Source organism: Ursus americanus, chromosome 9 (assembly GCF_024610735.1).
Source record: "Ursus americanus isolate L20-20 chromosome 9, mUrsAme1.1.p, whole genome shotgun sequence".
In the NCBI taxonomy this organism is placed as follows: Eukaryota; Metazoa; Chordata; class Mammalia; order Carnivora; family Ursidae; genus Ursus; species Ursus americanus.
Genome location: NC_142135.1, coordinates 54,468,880 through 54,494,765, shown reverse-complemented (window position 1 = coordinate 54,494,765; position 25,886 = coordinate 54,468,880). Strand labels below are relative to the sequence as shown.

The following is a 25,886-nucleotide window of genomic DNA, read 5'->3' as shown; positions in this document are numbered from 1 at the left end:
TACGTATTTATAGTGCTAAGCGTCTGGTGAAAATAATTGTAAGCTTTTATCATTCTTTTATTTTCTGCCTACATTACTATTTGGGCTTCTTTGTTCACACTCTATGATCGTTATATTACACACCTCTCAGGGTGTGCCTCCTGTCTTTTTGGATCACTTTTTTTTTCTTTTTTCCAGTTATTTCTAGGCAAACAGCTTAGCAATGTGCAACACAGCAGCACCTTGCCTTACCTGTACCAAGTATCACTCTCCTTTTATTAGCTTTATGGAGGTATAATGAACATACAATAAACTGAACATATTTAAAGTGGACACTTCGGTAGCTTTTTTAAAAGAGATTTTATTTATTTATTTGACACAGAGAGAGAGCACGCATGTGAGCAGTAGAGGGAGAGGGTGAAGCAGACTCCCAGCAGAGCAGGGAGCCCAATGCGGGGCTTGATCCCAGGATCCGGGAATCATGACCTGATCCAAAGGCAGACACTTAACTGTCACCCAGTTGCCCTCAAAGTTTGTTTTAAAATAAGTCCACGTGAGCTTCCTGACAGATATGAGGTAACCACAGCAGCTAGCAGCCTGTGATATGCCATGGATTGCAGACGCTGATGAGTGCATTCTATGCATCAAGCTGGAGGAAAGGAACCATCCAATGTCAAATGTCACAGCTTCCGTGACATACTCTCCATGGAGATGATTCCTGAGGGACAAGTGAAAGGAAGAGTCAGTTCGAAATGACTATCATTAGCATTATAGTGAGTGCAAGAGACTGAACACTTTCCCTTGAAGACTGAGAATAAGTAAGGATGTGTGCTATTACCACATCTATTCAACTTTATACTGGAAGTCCTAACTAGCGCTATGAGATAAGAAAAATAAAGAAAAGTACCTTCAGTAGACAAACCCAGTAAACAACTCAAATGTTTATTACCTTGTTAAAGGATAATGAAATTTGTCATGTTCATACATTGGAATACCACTCAACAATAAAAAGAGAAAAAAATACTGATACAGATGACATTGATGAAATACAAAAGCATTTTCTTTTTTAAAAGATTTTTATTTATTTTATTTGAGAGAGAGAGAGCACAAGCAGGGGGAGCAGCAGAGGGAGAGGGAGCTGAGCAGAGAGCCTGACATGGGGCTTCATCCCCGGACCCTGAGATCATGACCTGAGCTGAAGGCAGACACTTAACTGACTGAGCCACCCGGGTGCCCACAAAAAGCGTTTTCTAAATTAAAGAAGCCAGATACTAGAGGCTAGATACTGTATGAGTGTATTTATATGACATTCTGTAAAATACAAAACTAGAAGGAGAATAATAGTTCAGTTGCAGGATGGGAGTAGAGGGAGAGATTTGAGTAGGAAGGGACCAAAAGGAACTTTTAGGGATGATGGAAAATTTCTGTCTTGATTGGGGTGGTAGTTACATCTATATACGGTTGGGAATTTTTCTTAAGAAATTCAATAAATTTCACTTAAAAAGTTAATTGTGCAAAGAATTGTAATAGAGATATGTAGAATGGGTGGGGAAAACATAGACAAGGGAAATACAGCCCACAATAAGGTGATGGGATGCTTTGACATAAATACAAGGTGTCTACTGTTCTACATGACATTAAGCATCAGGTGTCCAAATAGTAAAATATCTGAGCTGCTGGGGCTCGATAAGATGTTGGATTATGTTACATAAAAGCATCACTACACTCATGTTTCTGCCCACTTGACTATATGCTCCCTGAAAGCAAAGGTTTCATCTCATTCATCATATTATCGGCTGTGCTTAGCACAGTGTTTGGAAATCCAGTGGCACACCATAAATGTTTCTTGATTGACTGAGCATCTTGTGCGAAATCAGTTTTAAGTTCTCAAACCCCATTTACAAGGTTACTCTTCTTAAAAATAAAAATGGAATGTAAAATTGGTACATTTCCACATCAGGAACATAACATAAAAACAATAGTCAATGGCTAAAAAGTGTTTGGGTGGGAAAACAGAGGTAAATCTGAAGCAAAAAGAGTTATTGGTAATAAGCTGCAGCAAGAATTTTGCAGAGGGAACTGCAAGAAGAAGAAGGAGGAGGAGGAGGAGGGGAGGAGGAGGAGAGGAGGAGGAGAGAGGAGGAGGAGAAGGAGAAGGTGAAGGAGAAGAAAGAGAAGGAGAAAGGGGAAAAAAACACAAAACACAAGAAACCAAAAAACCATGTCTCTACTAATCTCAGTAATGAAAAGTAATCTAGTAGATTTCAAATGGAGTCATAGAAGACCTGGAGATACTAATAAGTGCCCTGTACAAAGACCTCCTAGACTTGTGTGTGCGACACACACAAGGAGAACAGTGTGGAACATATAGGAGAGTTTCGGCCAAATTTAAAGACAAAAAGAGGAAAGAAACATAGTCTTCCCAGGAGGGGACCTTTCTCTTTTTCCAACTTAACTGGGTAAGAGGTTTTATTTATTAGGGAAGAATATGAAATTAAACTTTATGTCATTATAGTTTAAATGTATATAATTTTGCCTCCTTATATTAAATTCAACTCTTTTTTGTTCTTTCTATAAAGTCCCAATGATAAGTACTCCAAGTTCAGGTACCCGTATATCAGGACGTAGGCTCTTGAATCATCTCACGTGACACTGAACCAGGTGGGCATCACGAGGCTAAGAAAAACGAGCAAGTAAGACCTCTTTAGGGGCTATCATAGTAATTAGATTTATTTCAGACTGGGAAGAGGTTGGTCCCTTAAGACCAAGGGTTGTACCTGTGGTTCAGGAATCCAGGTTGGACTCCAAGTCGACCACTTTCTTCCCAATATTTTTTTTTTTAAAGATTTTATTTATTTATTTGACAGAGATAGAGACAGCCAGCGAGAGAGGGAACACAAGCAGGGGGAGTGGGAGAGGAAGAAGCAGGCTCATAGCAGAGGAGCCTGACGTGGGGCTCGATCCCGGAACGCCGGGATCACGCCCTGAGCCGAAGGCAGCCGCTTAACCGCTGTGCCACTCAGGCGCCCCCCCCGCAATATTTTTAACATCCTTGCTCAGTATTTCTTTCGCAAATGTAATTCAGACCTGGATTAATTTAATGTCTTCTTTTATTCTAACAGTATCCCCAAAGAGATGTTATTCATCTCCACTTTCTTTCACCCCTCGACCGATTCTTAATGTCCAGCTACATCAAAATGTTTACTGTTCTTCAATTATGTTCACCCAGTCTCCCCACCAGAGGCAGGTTTGCACACTTCCTCCCAGAAGGATGCTGGTCTCTCAGGCCTGGATGAGTGCTCATCAGGTGTGTTCTTTCTAATTTGGTGCTTATTACAATGAATAAACACATACTTATCTTCCCCTCGAAGTAAACTGTAAGTGTATGTGGCCAGGATCCAAGACTCCATTACTCATCTCTATATTCCACAATGGAATATCAAGCCTTCCTCATACTGAACACGCTATCGATAGTCACTGAAAAGAAATGGATAGTCATGAACTTTAATTTTCCTTATATTAATGATTCAGTGAAAGGACTAAGCAAACAGAATCTTACTGAAGCGGAGTAACTTGTATCTTGCTGAAGAGTTTTCTTAATCAGCACCCTCTAGGGTCTGAACCTATTTTTATTTCTGTACCAGTTAAGTACAAAGTTAAGTAAAGAATAATGCCAGACAGAGAATACAATAAATTCTCACAGATTTCTTATAACCTCCCACTAGGAAACTAATAAGCTGAGGCAGGGGCAGTGGTAGTAAGGAAAGAATAAAATATCCTCTGAACAATGGCTCTACTTAAATATTTCCTTAATAAATGCCACAGCATTTGGGAATTCATTAAAGGGAAGAAGTCTTTTCTATATGTTAACTGCAGCTTCAGCAATAGGAGAGATAATTAAGAGATTCTTTGACTGAAACCCAACTTTCTCAGCAGCAGACTAATAGCTACGATTTTCCTAAAAAGGACTTTCCTAATAACCTGTAAGCTTTCCTAATCCCTGGTTCAGGCCTGTTTTCTGTCTATGAATAAAAATAGAATAGTTCTAGAACCCAACCTGAAGTGCTCAAAATGTAGAATCTCGAAGACAGTTTGGCTAATAAGTCTCTTCACTTGCTGAATATTTTTCTTCCTACCCCTATTTCTTACCCACACAGGGCTCCAATTCAAGATAGAAATTTCCAGCAATAGGCATTCATAATATTTACCCTAAAATTGGGATGTATTTTAAAGAACTTGGATAATTTAGTTTAAAAAAATCATTTGTAAATAGGGGTGTCTGCATGGCTCGGTCAGTTAAGAGTCTAACTCTTGATTTTGGCTCAGGTCATGATCTCATGGGTCGTGAGACTGAGCCCATGCCAGGTTCCGTGCTGGGCTCCAACCTCAGCAAGTAGTCTGCTTGAGATTCCCTCTCTACCTCCCCCTCTACCCCCCCAAACCAGGGTTTCTCTCTCTCTCTCTCTAAAATAAATAAATCTTTGAAAAAATCATTTATAAATATTATTTGAAAAAAGAACAAATTTCAGATCAATAGAATACATTTTAAAGTAAAAACACAACATCTGAAAAAAATGTAGACCTCAGATTTATGAGATCTCAATATTGGGAAAAGATTATGAATTTATTTGGATACAACACTGTTAGCGTTATATGACTCCATGGAATGTTCCAGGTATAGAAGATGAATCAAAGATGTTAAATAATTGTCTGGATACAAAAGGCAAAGCATTGCATGATTAACTCACATTTCTCACAGATAATTTAAGATAAAAATTTAAAATGCTTATATACCAATGTAATAAAAGCAAAGTGAAGGAGAAAACAAATAATTATGTAAATGCTTCAAGTTCTCATAGAATTTCTACCTATAACTTCTAAATTATTGGGCAGAAGGCTGCCTGATAATTTCCTCAAGTTTCATTTTGTGAAATTAGCTCTCTATGTGCCCAATCCTATCAATACTAATGTAGAAAGGGTGTTAGAAATTTATATAACAGCATTAAGAAATCACATGCTATAGCATAGTAGGCTAAAAAATATAGATATTCCAGTGAAACTGTTCCAGGTGAAAACTATTTCTAACTTCCGATGATCTTCTTGATAAAACAAGAATGAGACTCAACAAAGAATGAGAATGTCTTCTCTCAATAAGTTTTCCAGATGGTAGCTACTACACTTGTGGTAGGCACAGCATGATATAATGGGTTGTTGAATCACTATGTTGTGTACTTGAAACTAATGGAACGTTGTGTGTCAACTACACTTCAGCTTAAAAAAAAAAGTTTTCCATGAGCTTTATACTAAATCAAATTTTATTTTATTTTTTTTAAAGATTTTATTTATTAATCAACAGAGACAGAGACAGCCAGCGAGAGAGGGAACACAAGCAGGGGGAGTGGGAGAGGAAGAAGCAGGCTCATAGCGGAGGAGCCTGATGTGGGGCTCGATCCCATAACGCCGGGATCACGCCCTGAGCCGAAGGCAGACGCTTAACCGCTGTGCCACCCAGGCGCCCCCTAAATCAGATTTTAAATTTGGCACAAATGCCAAAAGATATTTGAATACTTTGATCAACTTTCAATTTTTGAAAGTAGGTATTTGTATGTATATATGGATGTGCAAATGGAAAGTTTTATTCAACAAATGTTTGATTGTATACAAACATGTGATTTTGATTGCATAAAAACGTTTGATTTTGATTGTATACAAACATTTGTTGTTCAAAAATTGGAAGTCGGTCGAAGTATTCAGTCAAATAAAATGATATATAATAAAGAGATTTAATCAAATCAAAAGAACATTTAGGGGATAGAATGCTTCCCTTTGGTTCACCTACTTTTCAAACCCCGGCTACTCATAAGAATTATCTAGGAGATTCTAAAAGTTTGATGCCTAGACTACACTAATTAAATCAGAATCTCTAAAGATAGGACCTAGTTGGTTTTCAAGTTCTCCAGGTGATTCAAGTGTGTGCATGATTTCAATGTGAGACTCGTTGACCTAGAACAAGTAAGAGATAATGAGATGAAGTTTTCAGTGTGTGCGTGATTTCAGTATTGACCTAGAACAAGTAAGAGATAATGAGATGAAGTTTTCAGTAATTTAACAGGTAGAATCAACACAAGTGGAAGGAGTGATTAAATGGCTTATCCTCTTGATCTAGACATTCAAAATTCGTTCTCTAAAAGCTGTCAGTCTTTCAAAAGCTCTTGCATGACCTTGAACAAGTCACTTCAACTCTTCGTGCCTCAGTTTCTGATCTGTGAAATGAGGATTATCATATAAGGATTAAATGAATTATCTTGTGCAAAGTATTTAGTAAGAGTCTGGCAAAATACAATGTAAGTATCATATAGGTGTTTATTCACTTTTTTTTTTTTAAACACAAGCAATACATGCACCATGGGGAGAGGAATGCAAGCATAAATATGCAAAGAAGAAATATTTATATACCCAGAGATAATTGTTATTTATATTTAGGGCATATGACTCAGCACAAATATTCATACTTAAATATCTGGAGTCAGACAACACTTTTTTGAATCCTAGCTCTGTCCCTTCTTGGTTTTGTGAATGTAAATCGTATAAACTATCAGTGATTTTCTTTGGTATTATATCATTTGACTGTTTATGTGTTAGCATATCATGTTTATTTTTCGTTTCCCCACTACAGAATGTTAAAGCTCCAAAGAGACAACAGGAACATTGTCTTGGTCACCCATGCTGAGCCCCGGTGTCTGCAAAGATGTGTAAAGCCCTGCCTGCGTACATGAAAGTTGTTTGACGAATATTTGTTGACTGAATAAATGCTTAGATCAGACAGGCATTCCTTGTCCTCAAGATTATGTAATTCTCTACCTGGAATTTTATTTTTATTTGAAATTCATCACACAATGTTGGGTTTTTTCCCCTCAACAGTAAGCCAGCTATTTCAGTATCACTTATTGAATATAACTGTGGCTATTGCATTTGAATTGCCACCTTTATCATGTTTACATTGTTACATATATATGGTTCTGCTCTGGGCTTTCTTCTGTTGTGCTAACCTGTCTGACTATGACTTAATTGACTGCAGCCGTATACTGCCTTTCATTCCAGAAAGAGCATATCCCCCTTATTGCTCTTCTTCAGAATGGTACTGCCTATTTTCACATGTTTCTTGTTCCAGATGACCTTTAGAATAACTTAGTGAAGTTTAAACATAAATCGTTTCAGTATTTTTGGAAAAAAATGAAAACTCGATTCTTATTTTACATGTTACACCAATATTCAAAATGAATTATAGAACTACACATAAGAACTAAAAACATAAGAGCTAGAAAACATGCTAGAAGAGAATATAAGAGAAAGTCTTTAGACAGGATACCCACATCATGAATCATAGAAGAAAAACATGATAAACTGGACATCAAAATTTGACTTGCTTATCAAAAGATGCAATTAAAGAAATGAATGAAAAGACAAGCCACGGACGGAGAGAAATATTTGTAAAACACATAATTGGCCAAAAATGTATATCCAGAATTTCTAGAGAACTCTCATAATTCAATATTAAAAAGACAAAAGAATAAAAAAAATGAGCATTTTAAAAAGATATAAATAATCAGTGAATACATGACAAAGTGTTCAACATCTTTGGCCATTAGGAAAATGTAAATTAAATCTACAATTACATAGCACATCTTTAGAAATACTAAAATTAAAAAGACTTGGGAGGGTAAGTGGAAATCTCATATATTGCTAGTGGAACTTCAAAATCAGAGTCACTTTGGAAAACAGTTTGGTAGTTTCTTAATGAAAGTTAAACAGAGGGGCACCTGGGTGGCTCAGTCGGTTAAGTGTCTGCGTTCAGCTCAGGTCATGATCCCAGCATCCTGGGATGGAGCCCTGCATCGAGCCCGGCATCGAGCCTCGCATTGGGCTCCCTGCTCACGGGGGAGTCTCCTTCTCCCTCTTCCTTTGCCCTTCTCCCTGCTCATACTCTCTCTCTCAAACAAATAAGTAAATAAAATCTTAAAAAAAAAATTTAAACAGAAAGTCCATACAAGGATTTATCCACTAATATGCACAGCAGCATTATTCATGATAGCCCAAAATTAAAATAACCCAAATGCCTGTTAGCTAGGAAATGGATAAACAAACTGTTGTCTATTTATACAATGGAATACTATTTAGGAATAAAACAAGAATGAACTACTGATAAACGCAACAGTGTGGATACATTTCAGAATCATTATACTAAGCAAAAGGAGCTAGACACAAAAGATTACATTGTATACCATTCTATTTACATGAAACTCTAGGAAAGAGAAAGCTGTAGCAAGTCGAAGATGTGGAGAGAAGAAGGGGGTGACTGGAAGAGGGCATGGAGGAACTTTTGAAAGCCCCAAAGTTGGAATGTGGTGGTGGCTGCATTACTCTGCTTTTTCACCAAAAGTCATCAAGATGATGACTGAAACAGCTGAATTTTGTTTCATGTAGTTTACATTTTAATTACAGGTCAATAAATTGTGAAAGGATTATCTTGGTATTTTGCATAAATTACGTACTTGAAGAAGAGTTGAAATCTAAAAATACATTACACAGATATAAGATATAGATAGATAGATAGATAGATAGATAGATAGATAGATAGATAGATGTAAATATTTTATTGTTTTCTCCATAGAGGTCTATTCCTGGGTAGCTTCTATTTTGCTTATTATTTGATATAGACTTTATTTTCTGTCATATTTTAACTTATTAGGAACTGAATTTCAGTGGTGAAAAAGGACTTTTTTTTTTTTTTTTTTTACCAAGGAACTTAGATTGAAGTTAGTATGTAAGAAAGCTATTGAGTTTGTTATGTGACCAATTTAATGAAATCTCTTGCTAGTTCTAATGGTTTTTCAGGTAATTCTCTTGACTTTTTTTCCATGTGGATAAATCATATCATTTTAAGATTTAAAAAATTGCTCCTCTCTTTCCAGAATCGTAAGACCTCATTTCATTTTCCGATTGCATTACTTAGCATTTCCAGAAAGACGTTAAATACTAACAGTGAATTGAGTACCTTTGCTTTATTCTTAACTCTAAATGGAATTACTTTCTATTCCAACATTAAGCATGATGACAGTTATTATGATGACATAGATGTTTATATCAGGTTAAGAAACTATTCCTCAATTCCCTTTTGCTAAGCATTGTTTTTGTTTTTGTTTTCTAACATGAATATATATTAAATTTCTCAATTGCCTTTAGATCATCTATCAAAATGATCTTTGATTTTGCTCTTTTGACCTATTAGGAGAATTAATTATATTGATTCTTAATATTATAGTTAAACTCTCTTTTTCCTATATTGCTTGGTTTATTTGCTATCATTTCATTTAGGAGTTGATCTATTTTCAAAAGGCAGATAGTTTTATTTTTTGTCACTATCTCTTGTTAGGTTTTGTTAATAGGGTAATTTCACTATTGCATTTTTTTAATTTATATTAATTTAAAAATTTCCCCTATTAATTCTATGGAACATTTAAAAAGAATGGGATTTACCTTTTTCTTGGAAGTTTTGAATAATTTGATTATAAAACAGTGAATCACAAGGCTTTCGAAGAAAATTCTTTTATAGGATTTTAAATATCATGTTTATTGATCTATTTAGACTTTTTCTACTTTTTTTTTAAACTTTTTTTCCTTGACTCAGTTTTGGGATCTATATTCTCCATCAATATCATAAATTTCTCAAATTTTCAAAATTACTATTCAATTTTATTTATAACATTTCCATACACTTCAAAAAAATCTGTCCAATAACTTTGGTTATATCAGATCTCTTTTTTCATAATTTTTAAAAATTTGTTCCCTTTCAATCTCATTCATTTTCTTTGTCTCTCTCCCTCTGGGTCATGGATGAACCTCATCAGATGTTTTTTCTTTGATTAAAAAAAAAAAAGAGCTTTTGAATTTGTTAATTTTACTTTTTTTGTTTTCTGTTTTATTTCTACTTGTATTGGTAAGAGTATATTTCCCTCCAAATATATTTCTATGTGGCCTAAGATTTGGAGCAGAGGCTTTTAGCTCACCTTTTTAACTAAATAATGGAATCCTGATATTAATTTGGACAGCAATATGTTTTGTCTGAAAACCACCTTCTTCACTCTCCTTTGTAGTTAGATGTGACCATGTCCCTAAACCTGGCTAACAAGAAACGTAAATGAAAGGCGGTGGGTGGCACTTTCAGATAGACTTTTTAAGGAAGGTACCTGTTGACTTTGCTTCCCTACTTCCTCCTGCTGGAATTGTGGATTCGATGGCCAGACATCCAGTAGCCACCTTGTGACTTTGAGACTGGAATCAATGTTCAAAGGATTATAAAGAAGGATAGCAGAAGGAACGTGGGTCTTTAATGTCTTATGAGACCTTCAAATTGGCCTTGGAATGCTTACCTCTGAAATTTTTTCAAATGAGAGAGAAATATACTTGCCATTATTATCCTGTTCTCACCAAGATCTATTCTCAACATGATAGCTTCATTAACTTTTTTAAAGGAAAAATCAGATTATAGTTCCCTTTTGTCCTACCTCTTATTATTTGTCTTGCATTCTATATTGTTGATTATTTATATTGGCTCTTTGTGGTTTAATAACTTTGTTAGTAATATCTTTGGCTATGCTTTAATTTTTGGTCTTTTCTGTCATTTGGCTTTAAGTATAACTTGTAAATTGCTTATTATAAAGTTTAATTGTTTGTTTCAATTCCCCGTTTACTAATATAGTTACTTTTATTGAATACTTATGATATGCACTATGCAAGGCCCTTAGATGTTTTTTTCTTGTTTTAATCCTTAAAACAATCATAGATTTTGTCATAAATTATCAGAAATACTTTTATCACCATTTTGCAGATGTGAGAACTGAGGCTAAAAAGGGTGAAATGATTTGCCTAAGATAAAGCATCTGGTAAAAGGTGAAAAACATTTGAATCCAGCAATTGGATTTTTTGCTGCCTCAGAAAGCCCGAAATGTATACACATGTATTATGGGAAGTACTGTTTTATTACATATGGAATTATCATATGTTTGTGATATTTTGCTCAATAATTTTTTATCTTTTGTTTTGCTCAAATTTTCCCCTAATCTCTGTAAAGAGCTTCATTTCCTGAAAGCTTGTACTAATAGATAAAGTCAGAGATTATCTGGAAGAGCAGGACTAGTCCTTTCTAGACCAGAACAGCTTGGAATAATAACCTGGTTGTCAGGATGCTTACTATTTCATGTAGGAAAAACCAATGAGCCATTAAAGTCTTACAAAGTGAAATATAGGCAAAATACAAGTGGAAGTCTCTAATTATTGTCTAATTTGTGAGCCAGTAATTTAAGGTCAATATTCACTAACCACTGGAAGTCTGTGTTCTTTTTCCTTCAGCATATGTGCCTCCGACAATGCAACTAGTGTAGCTTCTTGATTCCCCTCCTTTTTTAAGACTACTTGTAATTCAATGGTATTCTCACACTCACACCCTGAGTCCCTTGCTAGAACATTAAAGTGGAGGTGCCATGAGGTCCCTGGCCTGAATTTAGTGAACTGAAAATGTAGTAAGAGTACATAAATAGGATAAAGAACAGATAGAACCGATTCTTGGAGAACAAATTTTTACAAGCTTATTGTTTTGGCAAATAGGCACTTACTCACTAGACATTGGTGATTATCAATTTCTTCCAGGGACGAAGTAATAAACGCTGCCTTCATTCGTCAGTGATCTGCTTTGGGGACAGGGAACTGTTAACCTTGAAAGTGAATACACACTATTTACATTCTTACATAAATCTGATCAAGAATTATCAAGGAGGGGGAAAGTTTCAGCTCAACACATACAAAAAAACCACATATAATGTCACTCTCAATCTTTGGCATCAACAGAATATTTTGCAAAATATTGCTCATGTCCTTCTGCTTTAGAGATCTCAGATGGCATCTTCTTTTGCATATAATTTTGGTTTTGGAGGAAGGAGTCAGATAAGAAATAATTAGAAATAGAGAAGAAAACTGAACATTAAGATCGGTGTATGAAAATTATGAAAGATCAAGGTGACAAGAGAATATTTTAACCAGATATAATTAATTTCACAGTATATTTCCCTAGATTTGGCTTGACATGCAGGTGTGACCCCAGAGTTAGAAAATTTTCATTTATCTGAAAAGGTGATGTAATAGAAGGTATATAAACTACCCTATTTAAGATCAAAAGCATTTTGTTGTTGAAAGTGTTTAAAAAAGATCACCTTTCAGAGTTATTTTGCGATGGAATTGACCTAGAATGAAGTTTATGACTTCTGGAAAATTAAAATTGTTAGAATATGACAGTTTCAAGTTTTGGTGACAGCCACATTAAAAATCAGTGCGGAAGACTGCTTTTTGCTCATGAGCAAAACAAAGAGAAAGATAATGCAATGACCTTCTCCTCATTCTCTTATGAGTAGGATGAAAGTGCAACTTTTCTTTGAAAGTAATTATCCTAAACCATAGCCTAAAAAGTTTTGAATTACATTTTAAAACATTAAATGAATACAAATGATTCCAGATTGAAAAGACAGTGTTTTTCTACAAGAAGAAAATAATCACTGTCAAAATGTCACCAACATTCAATTCAAGCATCATATCATTAATGGTATTCCTAGACATGGGGCAGGGGGGGACTATAAGTATAAGTAAGATATCCTTCTATCTTTAAGGAATTTTCAGTGGGGGAGACACACAGATCATATGTAAGTATAAATCAAAGCAGAAAAAATTCCCAGACTTCTTCGCAGGTGCACCCCCTTCCATACCAACCCCTACCCCTGCACACAAAAATTCACACCTTATAGGTTTTTATGTGGTGATATTCCTCAAGGACGGGTCCTTGGCTCTTATCCCCTCTGATACTATATATTTTCTAAGAAATTAAATTTTTAGGCCAATGAATCTCAAATTTACATCAAACACAGACTTCTTCCCTGGTCTTAAGTGTACCTTAAACAGAAGTTTCCCCATTCTGAAAGAATCTTCTCTCTTACACCTGATCTTCCAGTGTTCTGTCTTGGTGGATGGTACCACTACTCATTAGGCATAATCGCAAAACATTGACATCTTCCTCTCTCTCACCCTCTATATCAAACCATCCCTAAGTCTAGATGATTTCATGATCTCAATATTTCTCAAATATGTACACTTCTTTTTATCACTACCACAACCCTAGCTACCAATTCTCACCTGAGCTACAGTAGTTTTAGGAATGGTTAGTCTGCATCCTGTTCTGTCATCCTCTGATAATTTTCCATATTACCACCAGAAAGTTCTTTACAAAACTGTGTCACCTCCCTGCATAAAACTCATCAGAGGTTTTCCATTTCTGTTAGAATTAGGACAAAATCTGGATGGGTACTCCTTGTCACAACAGATTCTTTCACATCATTCAGCCCTTGCTTTCTGCACTTTAACCTCTCTTTCAGTTCCTTAAATAAGCCATTGTCATTCCCGTCATGAAGCTTTTTGCATTCTCAGCCCCTCTACCTGTGATGTTTCTTCCCTCTTCCTTCCAATTAACTCCTAGTAGTCCCTCAGATCTGTTTGCCTGTCAATTCCTCAGCCAAGTTCATCCCAACTGTCCAAGAAAAACTAGTTATACATTCTCACAAAACACTCTCCTCTCTTACAGAGCTTTTTTCTTAGTTCATGTCACTTTTTCCTTATATTTTGGGGTCATTATTTGATTAATACCTGTCTTCTCCATTAACCTGAGCTCCATGAGAGCAGAAACTCTCACAGGACAGAGCAGAGTGCCTGGTTCACTCGAGGTTTTCAATAAACTTTTGTTGAATGACTTGATGGGTGGAGGAATGGAGGAAAAGATGATTGAATGAGTAGAGGGATAATCAAGATGAATTAAAAGTAGAGGGAGAACTGATTTAATTCTGAAAGTAGGATCAGGATAGGTTTCTTCATGTGATGGCTTTTGAGTGAAACTAATAGAAAGTTCTTCTAAGCTAGGGGAAGAAAAGTTTTAAAAAGAGTATAAAAGTATTTAGATGTTGGCATCACAAATTAGCCGGTATGGCCAGAGTAGGAATCTGTGAGGTATTATGTAAAGAGCATATGATGACATGCTAAAAATATTTTTGGTTGGTAGTGAGAAACCAATGAAAATTTGGAGGAGGGATGTGTCATTATCTGACCTATTGAAAGATAAGCTGAATTAGAAGAATGGACTAGAGAGTCAAGAGATCATAAAGAGAAAAACTAGTTGAGAGGCTACTCAGGAAAGAAAATGAATGTCCCAGCTAGGGCAATGGAATTGAAGTTGGAAAGAAGAAAAGGGCTAAACGCATTTCAGAGATGAGCTATATTGTGGGTGACCATATGAATGAGGGGAGAGGGATGTGATGAGGTTGAAGATGACTTGGACTTCTCTGACCTGTGTGAGAACGTAGATTGGATACATTATAGGACCATAGTGGAGAGGACCAGGATTAGAAAGAATAATCCTGGTGAGATAAGATCAGATTGGGAAAAAAAAAATGAAAATTGGATACACCACTATAACATTCTTAGAGATGATTGGCAGGTAATAATTGCAGTCCTGTCCTTAGATCCTGGCAAAGGAGTCTTTGCCCTGGGACCCACAACTGAGAGGTGTCTGGTTTGGATATGCTTGCCCTTGGCGGGGACTTCACAGGTCCAAGAGGGATGTGCCCTGGTGTCCACTGCCCATGGATAGATCAACTCTGGGTTCCTGAGACCCTTTCATGTCATGATAAAATAGCCCCAAGCCCACTTCTGGGATTGATGCAGCCCTCCTCATTGGGTCCATCCTCTGATGTACCTCCCCTAGGCCCAAGAGATGATCAAAGGTTGCAAGGATATGGTTGAATCCTTCACCTGAGGCATGGAGGTCCTCATGCTTATACGTGAGGCCCTATGTGGTATTGGATAGGGCCAGAAGGTAAAAAAGAAAAGGAGAGGGGACAAATCTAGAGTGGTTGCCCCCTTCTGTTATTCTGGAGAGGAATTCCCAGAAATATAAGAGGTTAAATTTGAACCTGGCCTTCCAAGTTTTTTTGGAGGAATACTTGTCAGGATAGAAGAATCAACTATACATATTTTTAGCAGTTTGTTAGGTGAATTTATAATTTTAACATATTTAGAAAAATGGTACGTCAGCTTCCATTAGTACTCTTGAACCAAGCCCTGCAAAGGTTGAGAGAAAGCTTGCTTAAAGATTCAATATGGGGCATCTGTTAAGCTATCAGGACTGGAGATAGAGACTCAAGAGTAATCAGCTCAGAGATATTCACTGACACCGTATATATGGAAGAAGTCTCCTCTGGACCAAGCACAGACGGAGAGGTCATTATGGAGGATTGGATGTGGAACAGACAGAAAGAAAGGAGTCAGTGAAGGACTTAGCAGGAGCAGTCATAAATGTAGAATGCTGCTCATATGAGCAATGAGAAAGGTACAACGCCGACATGAAAGCCAAGGGAGAGTTTCAAATATAGCAGGATTATTAATAGCATCTTTTTATAGAGAGGTCAAGCTGGATGAGAACTGAGAAGTGACCAATAGATTCTCAATGACCTTTTAAATAATTGTTGCAATGATATTTTATGGGCAGTCATAAGATCTTAAGGGATTAAGAAAGAAATGAGATAGAGGAAAGTGAATTTCATAAGTAATGAATATTTCCATGAAATATTTAGTAGTGAAGGGAATAAAAGAAACAAATGGGAAAATTTTTATTAGAATAGGAGACAATCAAACTTGTAGCCAACAGTGTAGAAGACATGGAAGATGCAGGAAAATGTAGATAATTGACGGAGCAAGTATAGACACTTGGGAAGTGGCAGTGTTCATAAAGTGGGTTAAAGTGAGTGGCAGAGTTAGCCTAGAAAGTAGGGATTGCCATTACAAGTAAGTTTGGAGAGAAGTAAGTGATAGAAATTAAGAGAATTTGTACCTGGTGATCTTCATTTTTTCTGTGATGTACAGTATGGGTTGTAAATAGGGATAAGAAAAGCAGAAACAATATGAAGTTATCAATGTAAAAAGAGTAGTAAGTTAACTAATTAAATGAATTAGTGAGCAGTACTGGTCTAGCAAAGGCTGACATATGTCCTGGTCATCAAATAATTCAGGTTTGGTGATGTCACTTTTTGACAACTTTATTCAGAAAGTCAGGGAATTCAAAAAGAGAAAGTAGATTTTTGGGGTTTGCCCATGTTTATTTAACCACCTAATATTTATTGTTTTGCCTAATTAATGACTTAGGAAAGCACGGAACCTTTATTGGGGCACTAATTGTACAGTGGCATTAGTACAAAGTCAAGTAGTAGAGAAAATTTTGAATACTTGTGAATAAACAGTTGAAACTTTTCATGAGGATCGGGGTGAGTAGGAAGGAAAGTAAAACCAGATTGTAAACAGATCAGGAACAACTGAACTGTCTCTGCAAAATCTGCATTGACCAACACAATGTCTAGCAGAGAATATATTTTATTTTATTATTATTACTTTTTAAACTTTGAAGTAGGTTCCACGCCTAGCATGGAGCCCAGTGTGGGGCTTGAACTCACAGCCATGAGATAAGACCTGAGCTGAGATCAAGAGTCAGACACTTAACCAACTGACCCACCCAGGTGCCCTGAGAACAGGTTTTAAATAACTACTTGATCAATAAGTTAACAAATGAGGTTGGTCTGATTAAAATTAATGAGTCTGATATAAATGATGATGAGAGTAGAGAGAAGTTTGACCGGGAAGACTGGATGGAATTATAGAGAAGCCTTGGTAGTAGTGCAGGATTGGCAGTGGAAACTCAACAGTAAGGGTCAGAGAGAAAGAATTTACAATTTAATATTTAAGACTAAAAGAGTCTAAAAATTGTAGGTACTAGGGTATGGCTGAATTAAAATTGAATAGGGGTAAAAACATGTTGGATTTCATCCAGGAACTGTTATCTGAGTATTGGGCCAATGGTCTACTGGTTTCAGGAATTCCAAGCATGAAGGGGAACATCCTGAAATTAAGTAAAATCATCATGATAAGAATAGGAATAGAAACATACACAAAAATTGGGAAGAAAAATTAAAGGATTCTGGACAAGCAAAGACTAACTGGCAACAAGAAAAGGTGGATTTTTACTGTATCTTCTGGTTCTGAAATATTATAAGTTTGGGGCAATGAACCATTTTCATTCGAGAGTTACTGGAAAAGCGGATCATCTGAAGGAATCCAGTTTTCCTTTACAGTGGAGGAGCTGCGGCAGGCAGAATAGTGGTCTCCCAAAGATGCTCACATCCCAATCACCAGAACCTGTGCATATATTACCTTACAAGGCAAAAAGAACTTTGCAGATGTGATTAAGTTTAAGGATCATAAGATAGGGAAATTATCTTGGATTATCTCCACGGACCCGATCTAATCATATGAGGTCTTGAAGGTGAAACATTTTCCAGTTGTGGTCCAAGATGATGGCATGGGAAGACCCGACACCCTGTTGCTGGTTCTGGGAAGTAAGAGGCCATGTGCAAAGACTGTAGACAAAGACCTTCTCTAGGAGCTAAGGTACCTGTCAGCTACAGCCAGCAAGGAAGCAAAGATCTCAGTCTTGCGAACTGTATAACACTGAAGTCTGTCCAGATCTACGTAAGCAAGACACAGATTCTCCCTAGAGTCTCAAGATAAGAACACAGCCTGCCAGCACTTCATGTTGTCCCAGTGAGACCCATGCTGGACTTCTGACCTACGGAACTGTGAGATAATATATTTATGTCATCTAAGCCACTAAGTTTGTTATTTGTTCATTTGTTACAACAGCAATAAAAAACAAACACGGGGTCCGTTACAGGAATAAATTGAGACTTTAAGTAATTGGCTGACAGAAGAATGGGCATTTTAGAAAAACATATTGAAAATATTTAGGAGGATAATTGATAAAAGACTTCTCAGATTTCTAAAAATGTGTGGATAATTTACTTTTTAAGTGCCATCCACTCTTTGATAAAGTTCCTTGGGGGTAAAAGATCTCAAATTATATGCATTAAAATAGAAATTAAGTAATATGTCAAAAGTGAAATGTCAGTTTGACAATTAGTTCTAAAAAAGGTTTATAATCTATTAATACTATCAAAGTTTAGCTTATTATTTTACTTATTATTAGTACTATCAAACCCCACCACAAACCATTATTTTTTATAAAGAAAACCTTTTTTGTAAAAATAAAATGGGCTAATTTCCATTGTTACAGAAGATTGACAAAATAAAAAATGATTGATTTCTTGGCTTCCAGTTTACTATTTACATCTTTAAATGGTCTAGAAAAGATTTAGTCTTAGCTCAGAGTTTAGTCCAGCTCATACACCAGTTTTGAAAATTTCTCAAGAAAAAGGAAGGCAAAAACCAAAAATGTCTCTTTGTACCTTTCATGGTTTCACGGCAAAGACAAATTTCAATCCATCCATTTCCATTCTAGTCCTACATGCCCCACTGGTCTGGGAAAATTGTTCCTGACAGAAGGATGAAAACAAATGAGAACTTGCCTGTGTTTTGCTGATGTGCAGGAGAGATCTTTCCCAGAATTTCTTTTTGGCGAAAGCAGACCTTTCGATTTACATAAAAGTGACTGTGTTTTTCCTTTCACTTGTACCCTTTTGATTTACATTCTTCCTTATTGACTCACTTCTTCCTGGCGTGTTAAAAATCACTCCTCAGATTCTAGAATGACTGTGAGTCCTTTTTGGCTGTTCTTCAGGACGTGCTTCTTCATGACCACACTCATTCTAATCTCAGCTGTTTCACCCCCTATGACTGGCCTGAAGAATGGGGCTCATTTGGGGGTGCTCCCTGTGGACCTATTCTCTTCACATGTTGGGGAAGTAAAAACATATTTATGGCACAAGACCCTGTATGGTATTTGAGTGCCTAAAATATTTCAAAAAAGCATTATTTTTGTAAAAGAGATCAAATGTAGTAAAGTCTTAGCCTACTAGATAGTAAAGTCATTTTTTAAGAAGAACAGATAAGGATGGTTTCAGGAAGACTTACAAACAAATCCATTTTTAAATGTCGACTGTACATTTAAACGATAAAGGAAAGCAGAAAGCAATAATTAAAGGCCCATAGGTTTGGGGACTAGATAAAACTACCCTAGGTATGAACACAAGTTCTGTAACAGATTTGCTCCGTGACCTTGGACTTCATATTTACCCTTTATTTTTGCTGTTGTCCCCATCTGTAAATGAGGATGGTGACATCTACCCTATAAGGCACTCGTTGTAAGGATTAAAGCACAGTAAGTCCTGACACATTGAACAACTGCTTGTCATCTTGTATGCTTGTTGAGAGTGAGAACTGTTTCTTCTCACTTTGTTTTTCCCATGTTAAATACAGCAGCAGCTGGTAGACAAGCAAAAGATATACCTTGAATGACTGACCAAGGCAGCAGTGTGAATAATCTAGAATAACAGGTCATTGGAATGAGTGTATTCCTGGTAGGAGAAGCTTACTTGTGGCTTTTCACAGAATGAGATTTACATGATTCATGGATAGCCAATACCTGCAATTAGAACGCATTCCATGGGAACACACAAGTTGAGCAGAAAGCCACCCAAGACCTTGCTGAGCAATTAAGGGGCAACTGGCCTGGGACTAACAGCCCTTATAAAAATAAATAGAAGTCAATAACAATGCCAGTCCCTTTATACTCATTCTTTCTTTCTTTCTTTCTTTCTTTCTTTCTTTCTTTCTTTCTTTCAACACTAGAATCAATGGATCTAGGCTGTTATTCATTTTATATTATATTGCCTTAGGAGTTTATCTTACACCATGGATTCTTCTTTTGGCATATTGAAATATAGTGAATATATTTGATAGGGTAGTTTGGAAATTTAGTGGGTCTTGCCTTTTTTTTTTTTTTTTCTGTGAAGCCTCTGATTCTAGAGTCTGGAAAAACCTAAATGCTAGGCTTGAACAAACTTAATTGAAATGTGGCTTCAATTTTTACTGTCTAGTTCTGACAGTTCTTAAACAGGCTATTAACTTATTTGGAACCCTGGTGTGAGAACATCTTTGAGCTGAAACTTGGAGATCTTTTAATAAATAAAGATGGTAACTCAAAGAATGAGACAACATTATCACTGATCGGGAAAAGATTTATCTTGAAAACAATATTATGGGTTATTACTAGTATTTTTAATGTACTTTTTATAGCCAATATGGCTTGCTATGGATTGCATTCAACCAAAAATGCCTCATAAATATTTTAAGGTCTTATGCTTTGAGGACAGTCAATCAAATTTAAATAAAGCACATGTTTTAAAGTGGCATATTTAAAATTTCAGCTACAAAAGATCTTCTTTTAGCCTTAGAATGGCATCATGCTTTCTTTAGTGAAGCTAATTGAACCAGAGAATGAATATGAATCACTCTTAATTTTATTAATCTATTTATATTGCTGCTCTGTCTGAATCACCAAAATATGATGACTTTTAAGAAAGTCTGCTGTTTTGCTCTTCTTTGTTTTGCAATAGTTTAATAAATTCACATTATATATTACTTGGGAGTGCCTAGTATGAGTGGGAAAAGTAATTAAAGACTTGTGATAGCAAACATTTTTTGTGCCTGATAACATAAACCCAATGGTTTTAAGTGATTTAACAAAAGATTTCATGTTATTTTGTAGTAATAAATATGATGAAAAAGAGAATCAGATTAATCTTAAAAGGAAAACAGAACAAATTTGTTTATCTCTAATTAAATTGATTCATTAGCTATGCTATTATAACGAGCCCACTAGGAAAGCATTGTTAAATAATTAAATACAGAGTCACTCAATATTATCATACTGCATTGTTTTAATCAGGGTGTCAACTCCAAAAATGTGGATAGATGACAGTGGGTTAAGGACCCAGGACATAGAAAGCTGACAGGATTTAAGGGGCAGAAATGGTGGAAAAGCAAGGAAGTAAGTAATGAAGAGATGATTCAGTGGTGCACCAGGCAGAGCTGGTGTTCTGGAACCAAGTGCAAAAGTTTGGCAAAATAGAGGGAAAGGGATGAGAGGAAGGCTGAAATTTAATATTAAAAGAAAATGTGCGTTGGTTCAAATCTTAGTTCCACTGACTGCTTACAGCAAGATCTCAGTAATGCCAGAGCTTGTTTTCTTGTTTGCAAAATGGAATTAATAACGTTTGCCTCTTATGGTTATTTCATGTTTACCCACCATTGGGCATTAACTTTGGACCGATCTCTCTTCTCCAGGAACTTATATTTTACTAGATGAGAATGTGTACCCAACTAGTAACAACAGAGTGTGATGCAGGCAGTGCGTATGCAAGGTCCTCTGACAACAGAAAGATGGGAGGAAAGAACTCGGCTTGGATAGGTGGGGGAAACTGCACAGAGAAGAGACACTTAACATTTATGTACCATTATTGATTATCCAAGGTCGGCACCTGTCTTAGTCTGTTTGAGTGGTCACCACACAGTAGGCAGCTTAAGCAACATGAACGCGTTTTCTTACAGTTCTGGAGGCTGGAAGTCCTAGAGTAGAGTGCCAGCACGGTTAGGCTCTGGTGAGAGCTCTCTTCCTGGCTCGAAGACTGCTGCCTTCCCCCTGTGAGGTCACGTGGTCTTTCGCTCGGTGTGGGCTGGCCTGTGTGCTGAGAGAGCTCCCTGGCGTCCCTTCCATTTTGTATAAGGCCACAGTCTTACCCAATGAGGACCCCACCCTCATGACCTCATTTAACCTTATTTGCTTCCTAAAATCCTTATCTTCATTGGGGATTAGGGCTTCAATATATGAATTGGACAGTGGGGGCAGAGCCAGTTTAGTCCACAGCAGCACCTAGTTAGAGACAGGTACCAAGGCTGTGAAGACTAAGGGACAGTGGATACAGAGCCCACAGAGGCTGAGCAAAAAGAATACAGAGCTGAGACGAGTACTCTAGCCCACCACAACGCTTCACCAGAACAACAATTCTTCCCAATCAGGTGACAATTTTTCCTCAGACTAGGAACAGTTGCATATTCCCAATTTTTAGGGCAAAAGACAGTCTCTAAGTGTGGTTGTCCGAGGCTTTCTGGTGTAGCTCAGTGGGAGCGCATGGCAGAAGAAATGATGCTGATCTAGAAACAGATGATAGAGAAATGAGAAGCACTGCTGTCTCATGCATCTTTGATTTTTCCGTGGGGCCTGATTCACTGGCAGATGCTCGATATCAGTTTAATTAACTTGACAGGAAAATCCAAAATATCAAAAAAAACTTGTGTTTTTGGTCCAAAGATGACAGAGAGTATCTTTTTTTCAGAAAAAGAAAATTAAAGTGCTGCTTCATATTCCAGAAAAGGTGAGGTATTTGTTATAAAATATCTAAGTTACATATTCCACAGAAGCTCACAAATGCTGAACGCAGTGAAGAGTGGGTGCAAACAGAGTGCTGGCATATAAATTTCATTTCCACCTTCTCTTCCCTGCCTAAGAGGACTGCACTGTGCAGCCTTCCTTGAGTTAGACTGGACACATGACCGAGGGCTGGCCCATGAAATGTGGGCGGATGTGATACAAGCCACTTGTAGGCTTGGCTCTTAAATATACCTTGTATGGGCCTCAAACACTTCTTTGCTGCTAGAGGTGACACACTGACTTGGAGATGACATGCTGCATATTCTGAGGCTATAAGACAGAGGAGGCTCATTTAACCTGAACTGCCTTTGTGTAAGGGATAGGGAAGTCTATTGTGTTAAAAGCACTTAGATATCAGTATAGGTTATCTTATCCTGATGACTACATTGCCCTTTCCATGTGTGAGGAAAGTTGTTTTCTGTTCTGCTTAATTCTATTTCATTTTAGTTTTCAAAAATATGGGTCCCAAGCTATTAAAATGATTTAATGACCCCTTAATAGGTCCTGATTCATAGTTTGAAAAACACCCATTTAAAGAATGTTAGAGTTCAGACAAGGTAATGGGATGCTTGCATTAAAATGATTGAATCACATGCTTAAAGACTTAGACTCTGGGGCTATGGTTCAGACAAATCACAATTGGGTGATTCCATTGTCTTTCTAGGTAGCTAAAAGCCTACCCCAGCTTTCTCATCGATTGGTAACAATGGAAACCAACTCTAGAGAATTGTCTTTTTCAAAATGAGGCAAATACTATTAAAACATCATAAATATTAATGAGACATTCCATAGAAAGGACAAAGAAAATGAGATACCAATTTTGAAATGATTGGGTTTTTGTGGTTGTTGTTGTTGTTTTTCTTCTTGATCTGTGATGGTTCAGACTGTTTCATTTTCATGCGTGGTCTTCTTCAATCTAGGATTCCCAGCCTTTTACTTCTTATTTCCCGATTCCTGGAGCAGTCTGGCTAGGGCCCATCCCCAGGAGTATTACCTGTCCAGCTGCTTTTCCTCCTTGAGGCTTGACTCCTTCAAGATAAACACAAAGCCAGTTAGGTGCTGACCTTTTGATTAACTCAAATACTAAAGTTCTCTCTAAGAAAGGTTGTTCACTCTCTAGACATCTGTCACTGTGTGGCGAAACATTTGCTCCCGGTGTTCATGGTACCCTCAACCAAGAAACTGTTTCCTGAAACTTTGAAACTGCTCTCAAAGAGAAGAATGTTGTCAACACCTGTACCTCCTCTTGGTTGTTTTGAATTCTTTGTTTCTTTTTAACTAATATGTTGGTCAAACAAGGGGGTATTGGGCTTAGAGACAGGAGATCTCCATCCCTTCTGAAAAATGTAGGAAGTCTCAATATCCCGGTGTATCCTAGATTTAGATATGACTCAGCCCACCCTCCTATCTGCGAGTTTCAAATTATTTTGAGCCCTAAAGAGATTTTTTTTGTCTACCCTGTCACTACTTGAACTGTCAGGAAGGTTTGATGACAAGGAGCCAAGTAAGCTTTCTGCTGATAAGAACTTTTATTTAAAATTTTTTTTCATTAAGCTATCTCAATATTTCAACAAAACATATTAGGAGCAAATTTAAAACAGATTCTGACCTAACTTCTTCACAGGTTAAAGTCCTCTGATGTTACTTAGTTTTGGGGGAAAATGATTAGTAAATATTTTCACAACATAGTTAAAAGCATGTGGTCTTGCTCTTATGCAAAGATTTCCTATTCTGTGGACTAGCAGAACAGGAAGAGAAATGAAAGAAAAATGCATGAAAGTACATCAAAGTATATAAAAGCCACAAAATGTGAGATAACAAGCAAAGGTACAAATAACTTATATTCAAATATGACATTGCCATTTACAACAAGGCAGAGTCAGTAAGAGTAGAAGAGATACATTTGAACCAGACACTTAAGGGCAGAACAATAGCAGAAATCATGGTAAACTCTAAGTGTCATTCTGAGGGGACTTATTCTCATCACAATAAATTAATCCCTATGACAGTTCCTAATTTGATTATTAACTGTGATTATTGTGTAAGGCCGCTGGTAACTGGCATGTGCTAGAAACACAGATAATCAGGCCGTTATAGCCCTGATGGGGGCTGGTGTTTGGGAAGAAGGAGGAAGCACTAGTTATAAAGGAGCGGGAATCATCTGAAGTGCGCAACCATGGACATCGATGGCCTTTCCATTGTGAAGAGCAAATCGGGGACAGAATCAAGGGCTCTTGAATGCAGTGCCAAATTGATTATTTTTCCTTTCACATAAAAGGAAAACCATCAGAGGCTTGAAAACAGGGTAGAGGCCTGATGAATTTGAAGTTTGGACACAATCCTCATTGGAAAAGATGGATTGGATGACTGGAGGTAAGGAAGTCAGAGATAATAATCTAAACTCAGGCTGGGGTGTAGAAATGGAGCTAGTGGGTAAAGGATTCGTAAGAAGGCAAAAGTAGAACCCCCAGGCTAGAGAACCAACTGAATGTGAGAGTGGAAGGGGAGCAGAAATCAAGAAAAGATCCCAAGTTTCCTTTCATGGCGACTGCACAGATGGTGATACAATGAAAAGAACATAGCAAAGAAGTAGGTTTAGGGATTATGATCATCAGTTTGGTTTTACACTTGTTGAGTTAATTTTCAAGTTAGACCCGATTTATGATGGTCTTTGAAAAGCAGTAATTAGACAAGAGCTATTGAAGAGCTAAATTATGGAATAGTAAAGATGTTGTTAAAGTACAACTTATTGTCTATCCATATATCACTTTTAAGAAGAAAAAATAGATTAAGAAAAATCCATCTTGGAGATGCTAGTGATGTAGGTACGGTGATAGCAATAGAAAAATTTAGCAATAGAAAAATCTCCTTCAGAAGGGAGATCTGATGTCATGTCATGTAAGGAACACAGAACCCCCAACTATATAAGATCTGTGTCTGACTAAGAAGTTGACTTCTCCAGATAATAAAATACTGCAGGTGGAAATCTTGGCTGGTGGACCTGATAGGGGATGCCTTTGTAAAAATTATAAAAGGCACCCCTTTCTTTGGGAGGCTACAGCCCCTTGTTGGGAGTCATCACTTAGCACTGGGAGTGTGGCCTGAACTCTGGCTCCCATTTACCCCTCTGACCCAGCTTCCCTTTGCAGTGTGGGTATGTGGGTGCTGGTGCCAGAGGGAGGGTAGATAAGCCTGGAGGCATTTGACTAGATAAGAGAAAAGGAAGAGAGCCATGTTTTGTTTTTACTTTAAGTAGATAAAAGACTCTTTGGGGGAAGGAAGATTAGACTTCCTTCTAATGACTTTACAGAGCAGAATTCTGACCAGCAAGCAGCTATTTTGAAATACCAGGTAAACTTTTTAAGTAAATAAAACTACCCCAAAGCATGACTGACTTCTCGGGAGATAATGAATTCAGTCATTGGTAGTAACAAAATGGAATCTGGATATCTGCTTAATAAACCTTTTATAGAGGAATTCTTCA

At 36.9% G+C, this 25,886-nt stretch overlaps 1 protein-coding gene across 5 annotated transcripts in view; it reads right to left on the bottom strand.

The window, feature by feature from the left end:
• Positions 1-327: 327 nt before the first annotated feature.
• The window catches only part of PEX2 (peroxisomal biogenesis factor 2), a 55,046-nt gene continuing 29,487 nt past the window's right edge, over positions 328-25,886 (bottom strand). The window contains exons 3-5 of one of the 5 annotated variants that reach the window (XR_006781136.2): positions 23,218-23,431; positions 11,652-11,726; positions 328-697 (exon numbers count right to left, since the gene is read on the bottom strand). The gene's annotated coding sequence lies outside the window, so the exon portion shown is untranslated. The remainder of the gene's footprint in view (positions 698-11,651; positions 11,727-23,217; positions 23,432-25,886) is intronic. The other 4 variants (XR_015725820.1, XR_015725821.1, XR_015725822.1 and 1 more) reach the window with 4 other exon arrangements.